This window comes from Hyperoodon ampullatus, assembly GCF_949752795.1.
Source record: "Hyperoodon ampullatus genome assembly, chromosome: 10".
Classification (NCBI taxonomy): Eukaryota; Metazoa; Chordata; class Mammalia; order Artiodactyla; family Ziphiidae; genus Hyperoodon; species Hyperoodon ampullatus.
This window is the reverse complement of record NC_136923.1, coordinates 21,701,841-21,722,684: the sequence shown is the minus strand read 5'-3', so window position 1 is coordinate 21,722,684 and position 20,844 is coordinate 21,701,841. Positions and strand designations below refer to the sequence as shown.

At 42.7% G+C, this 20,844-nt stretch overlaps 1 protein-coding gene across 1 annotated transcript in view; it reads right to left on the bottom strand.

Moving 5' to 3' along the window:
* The window catches only part of FRMD4B (FERM domain containing 4B), a gene marked incomplete at both ends in the record, with an annotated part of 179,538 nt that overhangs the window by 49,776 nt on the left and 108,918 nt on the right, over positions 1-20,844 (bottom strand). The gene's annotated exons all lie outside the window — the stretch shown is intronic.

Genomic DNA, 20,844 nt, shown 5'->3' with positions numbered 1-20,844 from the left:
TGTTGTGGCCTCTCCCGTTGCGGAGCACAGGCTCCGGATGCGCAGGCTCAGCAGCCATGGCTCACGGGCCCAGCCGCTCCGCGGCATATGGGATCCTCCCAGACCGGGGCACGAACCCGTATCCCCTGCATCGGCAGGCGGACTCTCAACCACTGCGCCACCAGGGAGGCCCGATACTGTGTTCTTAAATCACGAGTCTCTCAATATACTGAGATTTTTCTAGGATTAAAGCATTTAACACATGTCCGCTTAACACACAACTTGTATATCTAGTGACTAACTTAAGAAATAGCTACATGTTACAACTGGAGAAAAATACTACCTGTGTTGGATATACTGAAAGATGAACTTTGGCCTTCGACGTGTCACCTTCCCAAGGAGTTTTTAATTTTTTTTTTTTTTTTTTTTTTTGCATTACGTGGGCTTCTCACTGCTGTGGCCTCTCCCGTTGCGGAGCACAGGCTCTGGACGCGCAGGCCCAGCAGCCATGGCTCACGGGCCTAGCCGCTCCACGGCATGTGGGATCTTCCCAGACCGGGGCACGAACCCGTGTCCCCTGCATCGGCAGGCGGACTCTCAACCACTGCGCCACCAGGGAAGCCCAGGAGTTTTTAATTTTAACTATGCACCATTAGAACCTACCCTAGTCCTAAGATGCGATAAGACATTATACATCTGGAAATGGTGACTAAATAAATCAATAAATTACCAAAAATTAATCACAAGGCAGCATCCTAAATAACAATGAATATTTACTCATTAAGACTTTTTTGGGATACTAATCAATCACTGGGAAGCAACTAAAAGGTGCATTAGGGCTTCCCTGGTGGCGCAGTGGTTGAGAGTCCGCCTGCCGATGCAGGGGACACGGGTTCAAGCCCCGGTCTGGGAGGATCCCACATGCTGCGGAGCGGCTAGGCCCGTGAGCCATGGCTGCTGGGCCTGCGCGTCCGGAGCCTGTGCTCCGCAACGGGAGAGGCCACAGCAGTGAGAGGCCCGCGTACCGCGAAAAAAAAAAAACAAAAAACCTCCTGATAATTCAACCCTAAAACTTCTAATTGTATTGTATCTTTCAGACTTAAGAATTTTTCTTTTGTGTCACTCTTAGACTATTAAATATTAGAATATAAATATATCTTAGATGCAACACTCTAATAGGAGCCAAGTGAGAGAAGCATTAGAAATCCAACTGTCTAAGCCAGCTGAGAAAGGCAAGTCAAGCTCAGCAGCAGACACAGGGACACAATGGGGACTTGGTGGGGACCATGAGGAAGAGAAGAGAACATTACCCACTTGAAGTTACTTAGGATATAGATTTGACTGTGTGTGTGACAGAGATCAACACTTTAATGTCTCTTTACATACAATTTAGAGCTAGAATAGCAGGAAGTGTTCAGGGACTGAAACTCTTGTTGCTTCACCATTCATGGGGTTCTGCTGTCCTTCACATGGTCTGAGATAGCCCACCACCATGTCCACCTTTTAGCCATCACGTAGGGGAAAAAGAATAAAGGAGAACATACCCACTCCTTTAGGGGCAGAACCTGAAAGCTGCCCACTTCCCCTAATCCCACTGGCCAGAAGAATCACAAGGCTCTTGATAATTGCAAGGGACACTGAGACATGTAGACTTTATTTTGGGCAGCCACATGCCTTGCTAAAAATTCTACTAATACGGAGAAAAGGGAGATTGGATACTGAGGAAACAATCAGATGACACTGCTGATGGGGAACCACCACCCAGATCAATGTAATTTCTGCCACGTGGGAATGTGGATCCACTATCGCCTAGTGATTGCACTTTCTTCAGAAATAAGGCAAAATCTCAGAGTTTTACCTAGAATGTCTGAATTTTAAAATATTGCCTCAACCTCAATGCAATCCCTATCAAACTACCACTGGCGTTTTTCACAGAACTAGAACAAAAAATTTCACAATTTGTATGGAAACACAAAAGACCCCGAAAAGCCAAAGCAATCTTGAGAACGAAAAATGGAGCTGGAGGAATCAGGCTCCCTGACTTCAGACTATACTACAAATCTACAGTAATCAAGACAGTATGGTACTGGCACAAAAACAGAAAGATAGATCAATGGAACAGGATAGAAAGCCCAGAGATAAACCCACGGACATATGGTCACCTTATCTTTGATAAAGGAGGCAGGAATGTACAGTGGAGAAAGGACAGTCTCTTCAATAAGTGGTGCTGGGAAAACTGGATAGGGACATGTAAAAGTATGAGATTAGATCACTCCCTAACACCATACACAAAAATAAGCTCAAAATGGATTAAAGACCTAAATGTAAGGCCAGAAACTATCAAACTCTTAGAGGAAAACATAGGCAGAACACTCTATGACATAAATCACAGCAAGATCCTTTTTGACCCACCTCCTAGAGAAATGGAAATAAAGACAAAAATAAACACATGGGACCTAATGAAACTTAAAAGCTTTTGCACAGCAAAGGAAACCATAAACAAGACCAAAAGACAACCCTCAGAATGGGAGAAAATATTTGCAAATGGAGCAACTGTCAAAGGATTAATCTCCAAAATTTATAAGCAGCTCATGCAGCTCAATAACAAAAAAACAAACAACCCAATCCAAAAATGGGCAGAAGACCTAAATAGACATTTCTCCACAGAAGATATACAGACTGCCAACAAACACATGAAAGGATGCTCAACACCTTTACTCATTAGAGAAATGCAAATCAAAACTACAATGAGATATCATCTTACACCAGTCAGAATGGCCATCATCAAAAAATCTAGAAACAATAAATGCTGGAGAGGGTGTGGAAAAAAGGGAACCCTCTTGCACTGCTGGTGGGAATGTGAATTGGTACAGCCACTATGGAGAACGGTATGGAGGTTCCTTAAAAAACTACAAATAGAACTACCATATGACCCAGCAATCCCACTACTAGGCATATACCCTGAGAAAACCATAATTCAAAAAGAGACATGTACCAAAATGTTCATAGCAGCCCTATTTACAATAGCCCGGAGATGGAAACAACCTAAGTGTCCATCATCGGATGAATGGGTAAAGAAGATGTGGCACATATATACAATGGAATATTACTCAGCCATACAAAGAAATGAAATTGAGCTATTTGTAATGAGGTGGATGGACCTAGAGTCTGTCATACAGAGTGAAGTAAGTCAGAAAGAGAAAGACAAATACTGTATGCTGACACATATATATGGAATTTAAGAAAAAAAAATGTCATGAAGAACATAGGGGTAAGACAGAAATAAAGACACAGACCTACTTGAGAATGGACTTGAGGATATGGGGAGGGGGAAGGGTAAGCTGTGACAAAGCGAAAGAGCGGCATGGACATATATACACTACCAAACGTAAGGTAGATAGATAGTGGGAAGCAGCCACAGAGCACAGGGAGATCAGCTGGGTGCTTTGTGACTGCCTGGAGGGGTGGGATGGGGAGGGTGGGAGGGAGGGAGATGCATGAGGGAAGGGAGGTGGGAACAGATGTATATGTATGACTGATTCACTTTGTTATAAAGCAGAAACTAATTAAAAATAAATAAATAAATAAAAAGGAAAAAAAAAATATTGCCTCAACCAAAAAACAAAAAAGTAAAGCCAAAAATAAAAAGTAAAGCATTGTGCAGGCTATATAAAACGTACCTGTGGACCATCACTATCGCTTTGCAATTTCTGACAAGCTAATAGTAAAGAATGTATAGGGAGGCCCTTCTCAGTTCAGCTTGGTTTCTAGTTTCAGATAATTTACTTACAGTGCAAAACATCAGTAAGGAATGAGTAAATGAGACACGTAAATAATTTTGACAAACGTGGAATCTGGACCATCCCAAAAGATTACTTTCTCAGGAAAAAACACAGCCTTCATTTCTTTGTGTTAGAAAAGGTTCCTAATTAATCCTCCAAATCTCTTCATTTGTGCTATTGCAAAACATCCTTTCTTGTGAATACACAACATCACTTTCTATAAGGACCTATTAACACAGGAAACTTCTAACAAGCCACCACCAATAAGGAGGTGATAGAGCTGGGGACCTGTCTATGACACTAAAAGAGGAACAAAAAGATGGCTGAGACAGACGACCTGGCAGCAAAATGGGTTAAATCGTTCAACAAGCAGTGCGCAAGTAGAAACCCAAATGGCCAACAGGCAGAAGCAAGTGTTCAGCTTTTTTTTTTTTTTTTGCGGTACACGGGCCTCTCACTGTTGTGGCCTCTCCCGTTGCGGAGCACAGGCTCCGGACGCGCAGGCTCAGCGGCCATGGCTCACGGGCCCAGCCGCTCCGCACATGTGGGATCCTCCCGGACCGGGGAACGAACCCATGTCCCCTGCATTGGGAGGCGGACTCTCAACCACTGCGCCACCAGGGAAGCCCAAGTGTTCAGCTTTGTAAGTATTCAGGGAAATGCAAATTAAACCTTCAATGAATTACCACTTTGCACCTGACTGCACTGAGGTTACATGAAGATGAAGGGTGATACGAACTCCTATCCATTGCTGTAGAATGCCAACTGACATGATCTTTTTGGAAATCTGCATACCCCATGACCCAGAGATCCTTTCCTAGGTATACCTCTAGAGAAACTTATGCAAAAGAAAAGGTTTATAGCAGCATTGTTCACAGTACGACAAATAAAGAAAACAGCCCAAATATCCCGTAACAGTAGAAATGATAAAATTACAGTATTCATACAATGGAATACCATGCAGCAAACAAAATACAGACTAGCTTCACACAACATGATGAACCTCACAATATTTAGCAAAGAAGCAAGACCCAAAATAATATATATATCACCATCCCATGTATATAAGTTTGAAAGCAAGCAAAATGAAACTACAGAGAATCATACATAGGTGATAGAGTATAAAGCAAAACAAGAAACTATGCTCTATACAGCCCAAGTACCTCTGGGGGAAAGAGAGGATTTTTACGGGGAAAAGGGGGGTCCACTCCACAATGGGGGTGGGGTGGGATCCTGGCAACATTCCTCGTGGGGTGTGGTTATGTGGCTGTGTAACTTCTAATTTGTTATTTAAACCATTCGTACATGTTTTACACATCCTTGCGGGTGATATAATTCACGTAAAAACTAAGTCAAATGTGGTTAGTGGGTGAAAGGGAGGATACTGATGAGCAAGCCCATTGCCATTTAGAGGGCAAGTGTTTGAAACACTGGTGCATTATTCTTAAGTTAATCCTGATCATTTTCAGAGTTTAGAACCTGAAGGATTTCACGTTTGAGTGGACTGACAGTAGCTGAGTGCTTATTTGTTCACCCTCTGAAGAACCCCTGCGGGGGAATTTGCCTGGAGCCAAGGCCACGTGGATCAACTGAGCTGGCAGAGGCAGCCAGGTCTGGCTTGGGCAGAGAAGGCCCCTCCTGGGGCTGACAGGCAGGCAGGGTGGGAGGCTGGGTTTATATGAATGAGGATCAACCTCAGAATCCCAAGGGAGGGCCTCTAAACAGCCGGGAGGTGAGCAAGCCTGGACGGAGATGTCTCTGCCTTGTCCCAGCAGGAAACGCACTCACCCTGTCTGGACGTTCTTTTTTTTAAATTTATTTTTAAATTTTTGGCTGTGTTGGGTATTCCTTGCTGCAGGTGGGCTTTCTCTAGTTGTGGCTCACAGGCTCTAGAGCACAGGCTCAGTAGTTGTGGCGCACAGGCTTAGTTGCTCTGCGGCATGTGGGATCTTCCTGGACCAGGGATCGAACCCGTGTCCCCGGCATTGGCAGGCGGATTCTTAATCACTGCGCCACCAGGAAAGTCCTGTCTGGACGTTCTTGACCCGAATGCAATGGAAGTGTTATTTTAAAGACGAACTTGACCAGAACTGCCAAGAGGGACTGCTTTCTCCAGGTCCTAGCCAAAGACAATGCCCATAAATCTACAAGACTTGCTCCTTCTCACTAACAAACCAGAAATTGCTATTCTTCATCCTTTCAGCAGGAATTCAGATGCCACAATGAAGAACACTGAGTTTTATCTAATTATCTAGGCTGATAATTAGATAAAATACCTGATAATACCTCCTTTAGGTATTCCAAGTTCCTATTCTGACAGCTTTCTAGAAGGAAGCGGCCCATGACCCACCATTTAGCCACCGCAGCTCTTTTTCCCGTGATGATTCCTTTTGGCATTCCCAAGCCCCCTTTCACGGGCTCTTGTTTTTCTTTACTGACCGCAAAAGCCCTGTAGGAATGTGCCAACCTCACTCATTTTTAAGAGAGCCACATGGCTGGCAAAGCTGAGGCCACCCTTTGTGTGCGCTGGAGCAGTTGTGTGGAAACAGTCACCCCCAGCAGATGTGTGCACCTGTTTGTGCCTAATTGGGAACTTGCCCACAGTGACAATCAGCCACCTGCCATTCTCAGGCTGGAGGACGAGGGAGTGCGGGCAATTAGCAAACTGTGGTGCTGGCACTTCTGGAGCAAACGGATCACTGAATGAGATCCCTCAAAGATGGTAGCTGTCAGTGCTTGGTGTGGAAGCATCCTTAGGTTTCTAGGACAGTTAAAAAAAAAAAAAAAAAAAAAGCCCAAGCCCCAAACTTCCCTTTTCTTTTTGATGCTAACACTCTTCCTTAACTGAAATTCCAAGCAAAGGTGCCTAAAAAGCATGTTAAATATAATGACCTAATGGAAATAAGCGTAGAAACATCACCAAGACATAAATTAAGCTCTTTAAAAAGTAACTTGGGACTGGAGTCTTGCATGAGTATAACTCATGCATATGCAAATGTAAAAAAGCTACAGTTAATGCCTGTTGAACACTCAAGATAAAGTCTACCATGTAGCCTAAGGGGCCTCCAAGACCTCAAGCAAGTTGTCACAGCTGGGAGCTCTATTTAATACTGTGCTATGTGTAAGCTGAAGATTTACTGTCTTTAGGAACTGGTGTAAATTAGAAACGTTTGCCAGTCTTCTGGAGTTGCCTGTACAGAGGCTGGTGATAAGCCACTTCCTTATCTATGCTTGCTAGAGAGCTGGGGTGGCCGTCAAAGGTTTGCACTATACTGAAGGAATGGGCCATGGCAATGATCATAACAGCCAGAAAAACTGTATTAATGTCTGTTAAATGGTGTAACAGGTGTCAACTCAATTACTAAAGCATTCCAGCTGGATCCAGTGGTTAAGGAGGACAGCTTGCTTAAACATGCCATTATTAGAAGGATCCTGGATACTGAATATAAACACTAATCTCCTCGACTAATCTACCAGCGTTGATCAACACCTTGGTAGTTAGCAGTTTAAGGTATGTTCTCAGTTTACTTAGAGCATTTGTTCACTGGCCAGATTGCCTTCACATCACCCTTTTTTAATTAAAAAAAAAAATCATGTTTCTTTCAGTTATCTGGACACTTGGCCTTCAGTGATGAATCTAGTTTATTATCTCCTTGACTTAATAACTAGGGAGTTCTAACAGTAAATTTCTCTCCACTAATTCCTAGGTAAAGGGATATTAAAGGTGGACAAGCATGAGAAAACACAGTAGTTCTTACAATCCCCTGACTAGCAGCATCCGTATTATCTGAGAACTTGTTAGAAATGCAAATTCTCGGGCCCACCCCAGACCTACAGAATCAGGAGGGCAGAAGGCGGGACCCAGCGATCTGTTTAATAAATGACTTTAGAACCACGGGACCAGAATAATAGAATAAACACATCATAAAACAAAGGGAGATTTTCAAGAAAGAGAGAGCAATCTACAGTTTAAAACGGGAAAGAAGGTCAAAGAGGCTGAGGACAGCCCAGGAGGTTAGTTTCACGAGACTCTTCGAGGCTGACTCAGCAGTTATACAGAGTGGATACCTCCATTCAGTCCCTAAAAAAGAAATGCTCTGAACGACAGCTCACACTCACTGAGCATTACTAGGTTTCAGAGACTGGACAAAAACCTCTCTCTACAGGTTATGCTATTATCACCAGCATCCCCATTACATAGATGTGAAAACTGAGATTTAAGAGAGATTTCAACTCACACGACAAGAAAGTAGCAAATATGACTCCAAGCCTGTGCTTCAACCACTCTGCCTAACTCCTCTAATTCCAAAAAGAGACAGAAAATGGGGGGAGGAGGAGGTGAGGAGGAGACGGAAGGCTTTTGCCAGCTTCACTCGAGGCTTCAGAATTTATAATTCTAGTGGCCTCTCATCGATTCTACTAAAGTTAGTTTCTGGGACTTCCCTGGCGGTCCAGTGGTTAAGACTCCGTGCTTCCACTGCAGGGGGGCTCGATTCCTGGTGGGGGAACTAAGATCCAGCATGACGCACGGTGTGGCCAAAAAATAAAATTAAAAAAATAAATAAATAAAAATAAAGTTAGTTTCTTCGGTGAGGATAGGCTGCATTTTTTAAACCAGATAATCTGGATTAGCCAAAAACTGGATTAAACCATAAAGATCTGAACACAGATAAGAAGACTGAATATGTGTTATCACTCAGTGTTTCTTAAACCCAACCAAAACCACTACAGTCTATAGTTGTCCCCTGATACCAAATTTAGTTTAAAAAAATTTGTTTTAAGACCCACAAAATCAGACCCCAGTCATTGTCAGCAGAATTTTAAAACAGGGCACCCAAACCCGCCTGAGAAGCCCAACACCCAACAAAGTTTCCTTAAAACACACGAGGTGTTCCTGATGCCTGATTTTTTAATCCTGACTAAAAAATTCATAGTAAAATCTCTACCCCTGTCGAGTTCTCTCTTTTAGAGGATAGAGGGCTTGGGAGGCGCTGCAGAAAGTTGGCAACAAATTGTCATCATTCATAGTCAATCACACACCAAGGCAGAAAGCTAGGGCTCAAAGCCACCCCATTCTAAAGCCACCACTGGTTGTTGCAGACAGTTTAGTCAAACTGCTCACAGACTGAGATGATTTCATAATAGCTAAAATAAAGTGCCCTCCTCACTTGCCACCCCTCCAGACCAAACCCTGCCAGATGGTTTAGGCGAGCTCAGTTGGTGTGTCCGACCCTGAGTTCACAGATGGGGGAAACAGGGCCCGTTGATGTTAAAGACTTACCCAGGGGCCCCTCGGGGAGGTGGCGCTAGATCCAGAGGACCAGTGGCTGCTTGACTGGTTCTCCGGACTCCAGGTCAAAGTGGAGCAGCCGGGGAGAAGGAAGCAGAGGAGGGAACTGGAAAGCCAGGAGGAGAGAGGAGAGGGAGGGGCCGGAAAAGCCAGGCGGGCTGGGCCAGACCTTGCCCCCTCCCCTCCCAAGTCACAGGGTCTTTCCAATCTTGGAATTTTCTTCCCACCGCATTTAAACAGTTCTTGATCACGCCTCAAGCCAAATCAGGTGGTCACCATTTGCAGAGCGGAAAGTTAAGACCTGAAAGAAGCCCTTCTCCTGGCCTCCCCCTTAAGCTAGGGGTGCCCCCCAGAACTTCTGGGAGAAGGAGGGATGCCCTCCATTCATCTTAACCCAATGAAGCTCCTTCCCTGGGGCTCAGGCGTGAGCACACGTTCCTAGGCTGCCTCCGGCCACTCAGCCCCTTCACAGGACAATAAACAAAACTCTTGTGGCTTTAAAGGAGACTGTCCTGGGCGTGTGCTGTGTGGCAGACAAGTGCTCAGCCTTTTACTTATACAAAATACAAAAAAAAAGGAACTCATTTAATCCTTATGGCGAACGTAGATGTAGGTGCTATTTCTAACTTACAGATAAGGAAAATGAGGCTTAGAGAGGTCACCTGGCTGCCCACGGTCTCACCAGAGCTGGCACATGGGCAGCCAGGGTTGGGACACGGGCTACTGCAAAGCTGCCACATACTTAGAAACAAGTCAACAGAGCAGCCTACCAGCTGGCCCTAGACTTGTAACGTGCAGTAATAAGGTAAGGACTTCGAACTGGATACAGGCCCAGGTCTCCATGTTTGTAGGACATTTGTGGTCTTAGGTAAACTAACCTTTGTGAGCCTTGGTTCCTCATTATAAAGACAGGGATAGTGACCTGTTTTATAGGGTTCTTGGGAAGATGCTATGAAGCTATGTTGCTATGAAGGCACCTGCCTATGTTCAATAAATGTGTTCCTTCATTTCTGATCACAGCCCATGAAACCAACAATAATAAACACTTTATTTCTACCATTCTCAGAACAGGCTGTGGGTGGATTACTACCACTGAGAAGAAGCCCCAGTGGGGGATCTAGATTAGAGTTGCCAGATTAAATATTTAGAACACACACTCAAAAAGTTATTCGTTGTTTATTCTATTTGCTCAATCTGGCAACCCTAAGGGCTGGTAATAAACCACATGGGAAAAGAACTTTGGAAGTGACTTGGCAAGTCCAGGTTGTAAGCGGCTTTAGGATTGCTTCAACAGAACCCACAGTTACTGGTGGAATTTTAGCCTTGAAACTTGCTCTTCCAACATCATGACCAATCCATGGAATTTGTGTCAGATCCTCCTCATCTCAGCACTCTACCAAAGAGACAAGAAACTGGTGTGTGTTCTGGGGAACACAGCGTCCACTCAGCTAGAATTCCGTTGCTGTTACATTTTTGTCTGTGGCCTAACTTATAACAAAGGATGAATTACCCTGTCCATCTGCGTGCTTGATAGGGATCAACTGTCAAACTACATTTTTTTTAAGTCTAAAGGATTTCTAATAATAATGAAAATGTGATGAGAGACTTTTCTAAACATTAGTCAGCTTGCCAAGGATTCTGATCCTGTCTACTTTGAAACTTCAACTCTTTTAGAAGAAATGCAATCCATAAGGATGACTTTGGCTGAGAATTAGGTTAACACGAAAATTTGTAAATATTTAAAATAAAAACATTTTAGAAATTCGTAGAGACAGAGGGTAGAATGGTGGTTGCCAGGAGGTGGGGGGAACCCAGTGAGATTCCAAGGTCTGAGCCAGCGCTGATGACATTCCATTGCTGCCAGAAACAAGCTATGAAGAACTGTCTGGCATGTGGGTCCAGGAGTTCGCCAAAGTCTAACTGCATTTGCATTATCAGCCCAAAGCAGTAGATACTGTTAAACATCTTTTGGATTCACTCTTGAGGAATTATCAAGTGGAAAGGCTGAGTAGAAATTCAGAGGATGGGGGTTAAAATCCAAGTACCACCCCATGTGGAACAGATATGTGATCGTGACCACTACGTCCGTCTCCACATCTGCAGAATGAGGATCTCAACGGCTACAATTTGAGAAGCAGATGATAAAAGTACACAGGAATACCTGGCACCTAATAGACGATGATAAAAGCAGGGTGCACAATGGTGGAGTGAAAAAAGCATGACCTCTGCCATCAGATGGCTTGCGTTCAAACCCTAACTCCATATGGTAACCAGCTGTATGACTTGGGCAAGTTACTCAACTTCTCTGAACCTCAGTATCTTCATCTATAAAATGAGGGTAGGGACTTCCCTGGTGGTCCGGCAGTTAAGACTCCACGCTTCCACTGCAGAGTGCGTGGGTTCGATTCCTGGTCAGGGAAATAAGATTCTGCATGCTGCAGGGTGTGGCCAAAAACAAATAAATAAATAAATGAAGTACAAAATGTAAACATCAGGAAAAAAATTAAAAAAATAAAATGAGCATAACGATACTACCTAGCTCATATTGTGGATACCAGGGTAGCAACTGAGTATTTAGGAAGCTTTTAAAAATGAGTATTCCAGGTGCCAGGCACTGTTCTAACCCTTTCACGTGCATTTTCTTTCTTGATTTTCACAATGCCCTTATGAAGTCAAGGTTGTTACTCCCCGTGCTTCAGACCTGGGAGATCAAACATACTGAAATCAGAAAAGGGTAAGAGGTTCCCAGACATATATGCAAAAAGGCTGTTTGGCAGAATTCTGTGTGGTTCCAGCTTCCTCAATGGAGTACCCGTTTAGACGCCTACAAGAGGACCCCTTCTTTAATAATCCATTCAACACCCGGGCCTTCTCAATGCCTTACAGTTTTCAACAGCCAGGACCAAGCTACAATTTGCAAGGCCCAGTGAAAAATCAAAATGTGGAGCTTCTTTGTGAAAAAATCATGGAGAATTTCAAGATTTCAAGACAGAAGAGCATCAAACCAAGAGTGGGGTCCTTCCGAGCAGGGGGCCCTGTGTGACTGCACAGGTCACACATCCATGAAGTCTGTCCTGCCAACAGCTTTTTCCCTGGTAGGTTTCCACTGTCTTAATTGCTTCCTTTCTGCCTGCCCAGCCTCAGGCGCCTGTGCTGAGAACTGAATGAGCCTGTTCACAAAGGCACGTAGGCCCCTGGGGGCCAGCAGGTTCTGGACAGGGCCTCCCATATACGGGGGGAAATCACAGGCTTGCTGCTCTGGGGTGGCAGGGAAGGGCTTTAAGCCTTGGTTTGGGAAGTTTCCGTTAGGCCAAGTGGGTAGTGTTCCATGAATCTTACATTCATTTTGAAAAAGGATGCAGTGCAGGAGATCTGTAGGTCACTGTGCTAAGCTCTGAGTTTTTTAACAACACAAAATAACATTTAAAAAAATTCTGACATAAGCACTATATCTTCATTTTCAATAAATAAAAACACGCTGACAGGCAAAGAAGAAGGAAAATTGTAAACATTTCTATCCCCACCATCCCGAGACAAGTGTTAGTCATGACAGTAGTACCAGCTTAATTTTTTTTACCCCTACCATAAACCAGGCAGTGCACAATGCACTATTAACACTGTATTGCAAATCTGAAAGCTGCTAAGAGAGTAGATCTTAAACGTCCTCATCACAAGGAAAAAAAAATTTTTGTAACTATGTATGGTGTTGGATGTTAACCAGACTTATTGCGGTGATCATTCTGCAATATATACAAATACTGAATCACTATGTTCTATACCTGAAACTAATATAATATTACATACCTCAATAAAAAAACCATATCTCAATAAAAAATTTTTTTATATAAGAACTGTAATTATTCCCACTTACAGATGGGAAACTGCAGCTTAGAGATGTTCAGTAACTCAGCTAAGATTATTCACCAGTGAGAAGTGGGATCTGGAATCCAGTTCAGCTTTGCCTAACTTCAGAATCTACTCTACAACAGTCTATGTGGTAGAGAGATCTGTAGGTGTGCAGAAAGAATATACTAGAACTTTTTTTTTTTTTTGGCTGTACCACGTGGCTTGCACAATCTTAGTTCCCCGACCAAGGATGGAACCCTGGCCCTAGCAGTGATAGCGCCAAGGCCTAACCACTGGACTGCCAGGCAATTCCCAATCCTAGAACTTCTAATGATATTTATTTTTATCCATTCTTGGAACATGTTACTCTATCTCTTTCCTTTTGATACATTACTCTTTTGTGAATATTTTATAATGTATGTGATGTCAACATAGTTCTACATGTACATAACTACATAATTAAATAAATAATTAAAAGTATACATATATTGAGAATGAAAGGGGCTGTATGAACAAAAAAATTTAGGGGCTCCTGCACGATGCTACAACTTAAGGACCAGTTTTTATATCTGTATCATGTATTTGAACATATTGGTATATATAATTTTTTTGTAAAAATGGATAATACATATACTTTTTTCCTACTTCCTATATTGTAATCATTTTTCCATGTCAATAAATATTCACCTACAACAATATTTTAATGTAAGTATTGGGCTCCTCAAGTATTAATTTTGGTAAGTAAGATCTGATGATTTAGAACAGGGATCTGATATCCATCCTCCATTCCTATGCCTTCAGCCCACCCCCACTCCAATGAACAGTACAATATACTTAACTATCTGGAAGCCAGGGATTCTTCTTAAAAATGCATCTCTCTTCCCAAAAGAACTGAAATCAGGGTCTCAAAGAGATGTTTACCTATTTTTCTTCATATCAGCATTACTCATAAGAGCCCAAAAGTAGAAGTAGCCCAAGTATCCATCCATGGATGAATGGATAAACGAAGTGGTATATACATACAATGGAATATTAGCCTTAAAGTACAGGAAATTCTGACACACACTACAACATGGATGAACCCTGAGGACACCATGCTGAGTGAAAGAAGCCAGTCCCAAAAGAACAAATACTGCATGATTTCACTTCCATAAGGCACCCAGAAAAGGCAAATTCATAGAAACGGAAAGTAGAATGGCGGCCGTTAGAGGCTGGGGGCAGAGGGGAGAGCGGTTATCACTTAATGGGCACAGGGTTTCCATTTTGCAAGATGACAAATCTTGGAGATGGACGCGGTGATGGTTGCACAGCAATGTGGATGTACTTAATACCACTGAACTGTACACTTAAAAATGGCTAAGATGATAAAACAACAACAGCAACATCATCTAAAATGCATCTCAGTATACTAGATGGGACTTAGTGGAACCAGACTCCCAAGTACTAAGTCTCCATTCTGTACCGGGCACCCTGCAAGGTGCTTGATCTCACTCAATCCTCACAACGAATCTGAAAGAAAAGGGACCTTAGGTTCAGATGGCTTTAAAACTGGCTCAAGGTCACACCACTAGCAGATGAGGAGGGCTTGTCTCACTCAACCTCATGCCTGCATGTCTGAGTCCAGGGCCCAGGCCTTTCTCCAGTGTCTCTTATAAAGGATGTAGAAGGACTGTGGCTCAGGAATAAAAGGAAGGCTGGAAATTCAGTCTGCCTCCATCACAGCCCCTGCTTGGGCCCAATGCCTCTCACGTTGTAGGTATTAGGTGTTCAGTCTACAAGAGTGAATAAGGTCGAGCAATGAGAAGACAAGGTATTCCAAAGGCACTGCTGATTGAGCGCTCATTTCCGGCCTTCTCACCCTTAAGCTATGTCCTCAAGTGACTAATATTAGACTCGGGGCCACTCCTGTGATAACACCACTTACCATGGTAGAGTCCACTGCCTGCTGTCCTCACTGCCTTCTATCAGGGACAGCAAGGATCCATGGAGGCCTCCCGATACAAGTGTAAGACAAAATGGTAAATCTGAGATGGTCAGGGAGACCTGGGGACTGCAGGTCTGGTCCTGTCAACCTGAATTGTCATGGATATGTCACTTGTTAGTTCATCAGCTATGAAATGAGGGTTCCAATACATAATATTGGACAGCCCTAACATTCTCTGCATAGAGCAGATGAAAAAGCACCCACCGTATGGGATGGATGATTCCTTCCAAATTCAGGGCTCTTCAGAAAAAGTGAGTTCAGAACTTGATGAATGTTTACCCCAAGAGTTACTGGAATTAAAATCGAGGGATGCGATAATCTGGCAAGGAGTACAAAGAAAAGGTTTGCCAAAACTGCTTATCTTTTAAAGGCATTTTAATACTGAGCTTTCAGCAAATAAATAATCCCCTGCTTCACAAAGTGAAGTCCATAGAACACTGGTCTGGCAGGAGGCTCACACATCAGGGACAAATAAGTGTTGGAAACACTGTTTATGTGTCTTCTTCTGGGAGATCTGCCATGCACGTGAGCAGATTCGAACTTCATCGAAAAGAACTTTGTTTAGCTTTTAACCACGTATTTCCCACACTTATTTGTCTGTGGTTCCCTATGTGTTGTTATCTTGTTTGTTTATTCAACATAGCAACTCTAAACATCTGGCCAAGCCATGGGGAAATGTTAAACCATAATATGGTAATGTAAATATAATCCACACAAAATTTCTTAATCTCACTTGTAACGTGGGAATAATATTCCACCAACCTCATGGATGGAGATGACAATTAATGAGTTAATGTTTGTAAAACATGTAAAACAGCCTGACACGTAGAATTATTTACAAATCATTAAAAATAAATGAAATATTAATGCACTGAACTGATTAATAAAAGAACCTATTTGTATCTTTAAGTCAAACCTTAAAATAGAGTCATGACACCAGGAGAGAGAAAAGCCATTTTTTAATAGGTTTTTCACAAAAGCGTTTTGCTGATTCATTAAAGCCCTGGCCTGAAATCAGACAGAAACGTTAAATTTCTGTCAAGTCAGCCTTCTTTATTCTGCCAGCAAGGAAGGTAATGATTCTTACAAGTTTGTGTGAGGATACAAAAAAGGAGACTCCTGACAAAGGTCAAGAGCATGAGGGTGGAGTCCTAATTGGGCCACTCTCTAAGCCATGTGACCTAGACAGTCAACTACTTACTCCCTCCAAAGCTGTTTCCCTCTCTGTAAAATGGGGATAATACCAGTAGTGCCCGTCATCACGGGATTGGTGGAAAGGTTAAACATATTAACAATAATAATTGTAATACCAAGTAATAGAGACAAAGAAACTGAGTTCCAGAGAGGTTACCCACAGTAATACAGCAAGTGCCTGGGCAACGAAATTCCAAAGCTCTTGTCTTCACTCCTGCCTCTCCATTGATGTGAATAAGGACATACTCAGCACAGCACCTAGCCCACGGGAGCTGCTATTTTTTATCATTGTAACTGATTTTAAAGGTCCCGGAAATGGAATGATATTTTAGAGCTTTAAGTGCTCTAGAGGTGTAAGAGTAGGAGAAGTTCTTTAAAGTCTTTGATTGTTCCCCCCTCCCTTCATTAGCTACTCTCAAGGCATCTAGAGAAGTTCCTCTCCCATGGGAGACAGCTGTTCCCAGTAGCACAGCTGTAAATTGTGAATTATTCCTTCCCATTTGAAGCTAGGTGACAATATGCCCTCATGGTGACCCAGTACTGAATTGTAAATTGTAGTCACTCACTCTTATAAGCAAAAAGTGCCCTAGTCACATAGTTCCCTTAGTAATTTCCACCTTTCAGGATCTTAGAAAGAAAAGAAAATGCTTTGCTTTTACAAACTCATTTGTGGCTGGCTCAGTGATGAAACCTTGCCTCCTTGCTGTGTCAGCTTTCAGGAATCCTGTGTTTGTCTGTGTTGTGTTACCCGAGTAGCTTGTTATCTTTGCAGCTTAAGGGCTGACTTGGAAATTCAGGCTGTCAACTATTTAAAGAAAAAAGTCCCCATGTCACTATTTTAATTAACTTTCAGAGAGCAAGATTTCCTACTGGTCATGATAATGTTAACTTAAAATACTCAAGGAAACAGGGCAGGAACCAAAATAGGGGAGGACTGTTGTTTTTAAAGGCATTCTAGGAAGAAGAGTTTGAGCAAAGCCATAAAGGCGAAATAGTGAAGGCATGTGAAGAAAAGAGAAGAGAGGCAGGAACAGATATTAAGGAGTATGGGCAGTAGAGTGTGGGAGGTTAAAATGTATAATGCAGATTATGGGGGGCCTTGAATGCCAAGTTAGGGTTTTGGAAGATGGGTGTCTGTGCAATGAGAAACTGTAAGAGGTGTCTGGAAGTCAACAACAATGATCACATTTATGTCTTAGTAAGATACCAGGGGGTTATGTGCAGGTGGTAGTATACAACAGAATCAGAACAGATCTGGGAACTTACTGGCTATGTGACATAGTCTCTTTGGCCCTAAAATTTTCATCTATTAATTTGTTAAACGGTGATGATAACAACTGTGGTGGGAAGTGAATGAAATCAGGCGTTGACTTTTAAAATAATGTCACAGAAAGCAGTCAAAGAAACAACACACACACACACACACACACATACTTTTACAGTCAGGCTGAGTGGAGGAGACTAAGGGCTGAGAAAGCCAGCGTTCTGATAAAGACAAGGAAAGAAGGGAGCTGTCTAACAGACAAAAAGGTGGGAGGGAAAAGAGAAAATCCTTAGAGATGATTCAAGAGAGAATGGTGGTTATTCAAGGGAAGACAGTGGAGGAGGAGTTTGTCTGGGAGCTGGGATGGTGGCGGGTTCAGCTTTGGAAATTCTAAATTTGAGAAAGAAGAAGATATTCACAAGGAGTGGGTGGACCAGAGCAGCCTCAAGAATTAGGTGTTCAATCACTGTTTTAATTGAAAAAGCCACATTGCCCTGGTCTAGGAGGGTAATAATTGGGGACCTTTTCTGATCCACAATTAAACCTCAGTGAAGTTCTAAAAGCTAAGAGCTGCAGCCACTGACATGTAAACAGAGAAGTGGAATTCAGAATTGCCACTGAGGTAGCTCTTGATAGGAATTCACATTTCTCTGGAAGGAAGGCCCCTGCCTAAGTACCTCCGCATCTTAGTTGCCTAGATGGGTGCTGACCCATTTCAGGCATTTAGTAGATGTCACTGGATAAAGCTATGAAGTTTGTATAATTTTAGTTTAGCAGTATCAAGAATGCATAAATTCCATTTCAGCGCTTCATACTTTGCCTCCTTTGAGGAATTTCCTTTATGCTTGTTCCCCACCTGAGAAACATCACTTAAGAAAATAATCACAGGGACTTCCCTGGAGGTCCAGTGGTTGAGACTTCACCTTCCAATGCAGGGGGTGCGGGTTCGATCCCTGGTTGGGGAGCTAAGATCCCACATGCCTCAGGGCCAAAAAACCAAAACATAAAACAGAAGCAATATTGTAACAAGCTCAAAAAAGACTTTAATAAATGGTCCAAATCAAAAAATCTTTAAAAAAAATCACAGACAACCCCAATCCCAACTACACAAAGACATTCATCAAAGCATTATTTATATCAGCAAAAAATGGGAAACAATTCATATTTAAGACAACAGGGGAGTGATAAATTATGTCCATCAATTTGATGGAATATGAAAGTGGTGACTGCAGGAACCGTTCTAAGTACTTTCTATATATTAATTCATTTAGTCATCATAGCAATTCTGTGGGGTGTATGCTATTAGTATAAGTCCCATTTTACAGGTAAGGAAACTGAGGCTTGGTGAGCTTAAATAACTTATTCAAGATTATACAGGTAATAAGTGGCAGACCTGGGATTTGGGTGAGGCTTTCTGGTTCTAGCGTCTTTGCTCTGATCACTACACCACACTGCTGCATGGTATTTTTAAAATTTTGGCCTGATTTTCTTAAATTAGTTTTATAACAAAACTTCGGAGGAAAAATATACCCTCTCCATTCCGGGGAGGAGGAGATCGGATAGGGAAGGGGTGGTGACAGTCAACCAAAATTCTGCTTCATTATATACCCAATAACAAAAGTTCACATTTCTTATTTTCTTTCACCCTCATCAGCAATAACTAATGCTCGTAAAACAAACTGTAATCTACAAAGTCCTTAAACATCATTCGTAGCCTCAAAACTACCCTGCCAAGTCCCATTTTCCTTAATCCCAATTTACAGATGAGAAAACCGAGGCTGAGAATGGCCAGAGGGCATTCAGGGTCACGGTGCTAGTTTCTTGATTCCTAGTCCCAAGCTCCTTCTCCTACTCAGTGTGGTTTAGACAATTTCAAAACAGTGTCCTCCATTTCTTTAATCTAGTAATCACTCAGGAAACCACCAGGAACACACTGAAATTAAGGAAAAGGATTGGTTTGGGCTTGGCCAGACTGACTCACCAACCTTGAAATCTTAGGGCTAAAGCGTCTGTACTACCCAAGGGCTGTTCCTTCTAAGCCTTCTTCTGCCACAGGCAAATCTTCCCTAAGGAAGGTTTGTGGAATCAATCTTTCTCTTTGATTCTTTCCCCTGACACGTGATTACAGCTTCTTCAGACCCTCCTACATCCCAAAAGCCTCTTCAGAGGCTGCCAAGAGATGGGACAGGATGATAATGATGAGGGCAATAATGATACTATAATACTTAATAATAATAGCCAAAGTGTATAGAGAGCTTGCTACATGCCAGATACTGCCCTGGGCAATGTTTACATACAATTAATCTCACAACAGACCTAAGGAAGGAGGTGCCATTTTCCTGATGAGGAAATGAAGCTCAGAGGGTGTCCATCACACGCTTCACCGGGAGAAAGTGGGGGAGGAAGGGTTAGCGGTTCACAGACAGCAGAGGCTGAGCTGTTGGCTCAGAAGCCCTCATTTATAAATCAACTTCAGACTCACCCCCTACACGATGGAATTCCTCACATATCTGATCTTCCTAGGAAACATGGCTCCTCCAGGGAAGACAACAGTGGAGAACACAGCCGCTCTTGATGCTAATGACCTAGAGACTGATTTATCCTCTTTTCATGCTCTGACATTTTCTTTTAATTAAAAAAAGGTTGGTGTTCATTGATCTTTATGATTCCTTCAAAGCATATTTCCTAACCTAAAAAAATTTTTAAAAATAATCTAGCACAAAACAGAGCTAAAAGGAGAGTGTGGTGAGTGGATCAGGGCGTGTTAAGTGGAAGCCTCAGTCATTCGACCACATTAAATGGGCAGATGTGGAAAGTGCTTGGAGTTTCTGAGGTGAAGCATGACACTATGAGTGGACATTTTCAAGCTTGGAAGGCATTACTGGGTTATCAGCCTGTTAGGGAGCACACTAGTCAAAGCCTTGGCTGGGAATGAGTACTAGTTGATCTGTAAATAATCTACAGGTAAGGTTTACCAGCAGTGGAACATTAACACTGTAGAGGCGAGGCTTTGTGGGTCGTTGGCCTGTGAGCTGCTTCGAACTGGAGGTCTTGCCTCCACCTTTAACCCTTTCTACTACCCCAACGCAACGATTGCATTAAAAGAACAGAATGGAGCAGATAGAGGGTGAATTCAAATATAAACACTCTCTGACGATTTGGCCAGTTAGGCAGTTAGAACCAGTAAGTGCCTCGGTGGCAACAATACAACTGTTAGGTCACATATATGAAGGGTGAGGCCCCTTTAGGGCAGCTGCAAAAAGAAAGCCCCTATTAATCCCTTAACTAAGCAGCTGATGGATTTAATCTTTTTGTGCTTATGGTATAATTCTTCAAACACAGGATTATTATAAGTTTAAAAAATCGGCACGGGCTACCCAAGTTTTTTATAGATTTCTTCATTTTACTAACAGATGATGGAAAATAGAACTTTGGAGGACTTCTGAGTATAATCTGCTGTCACTCTGGCTTGGAAAGCTTCATTCCCGGATTCATTCACAAAAAG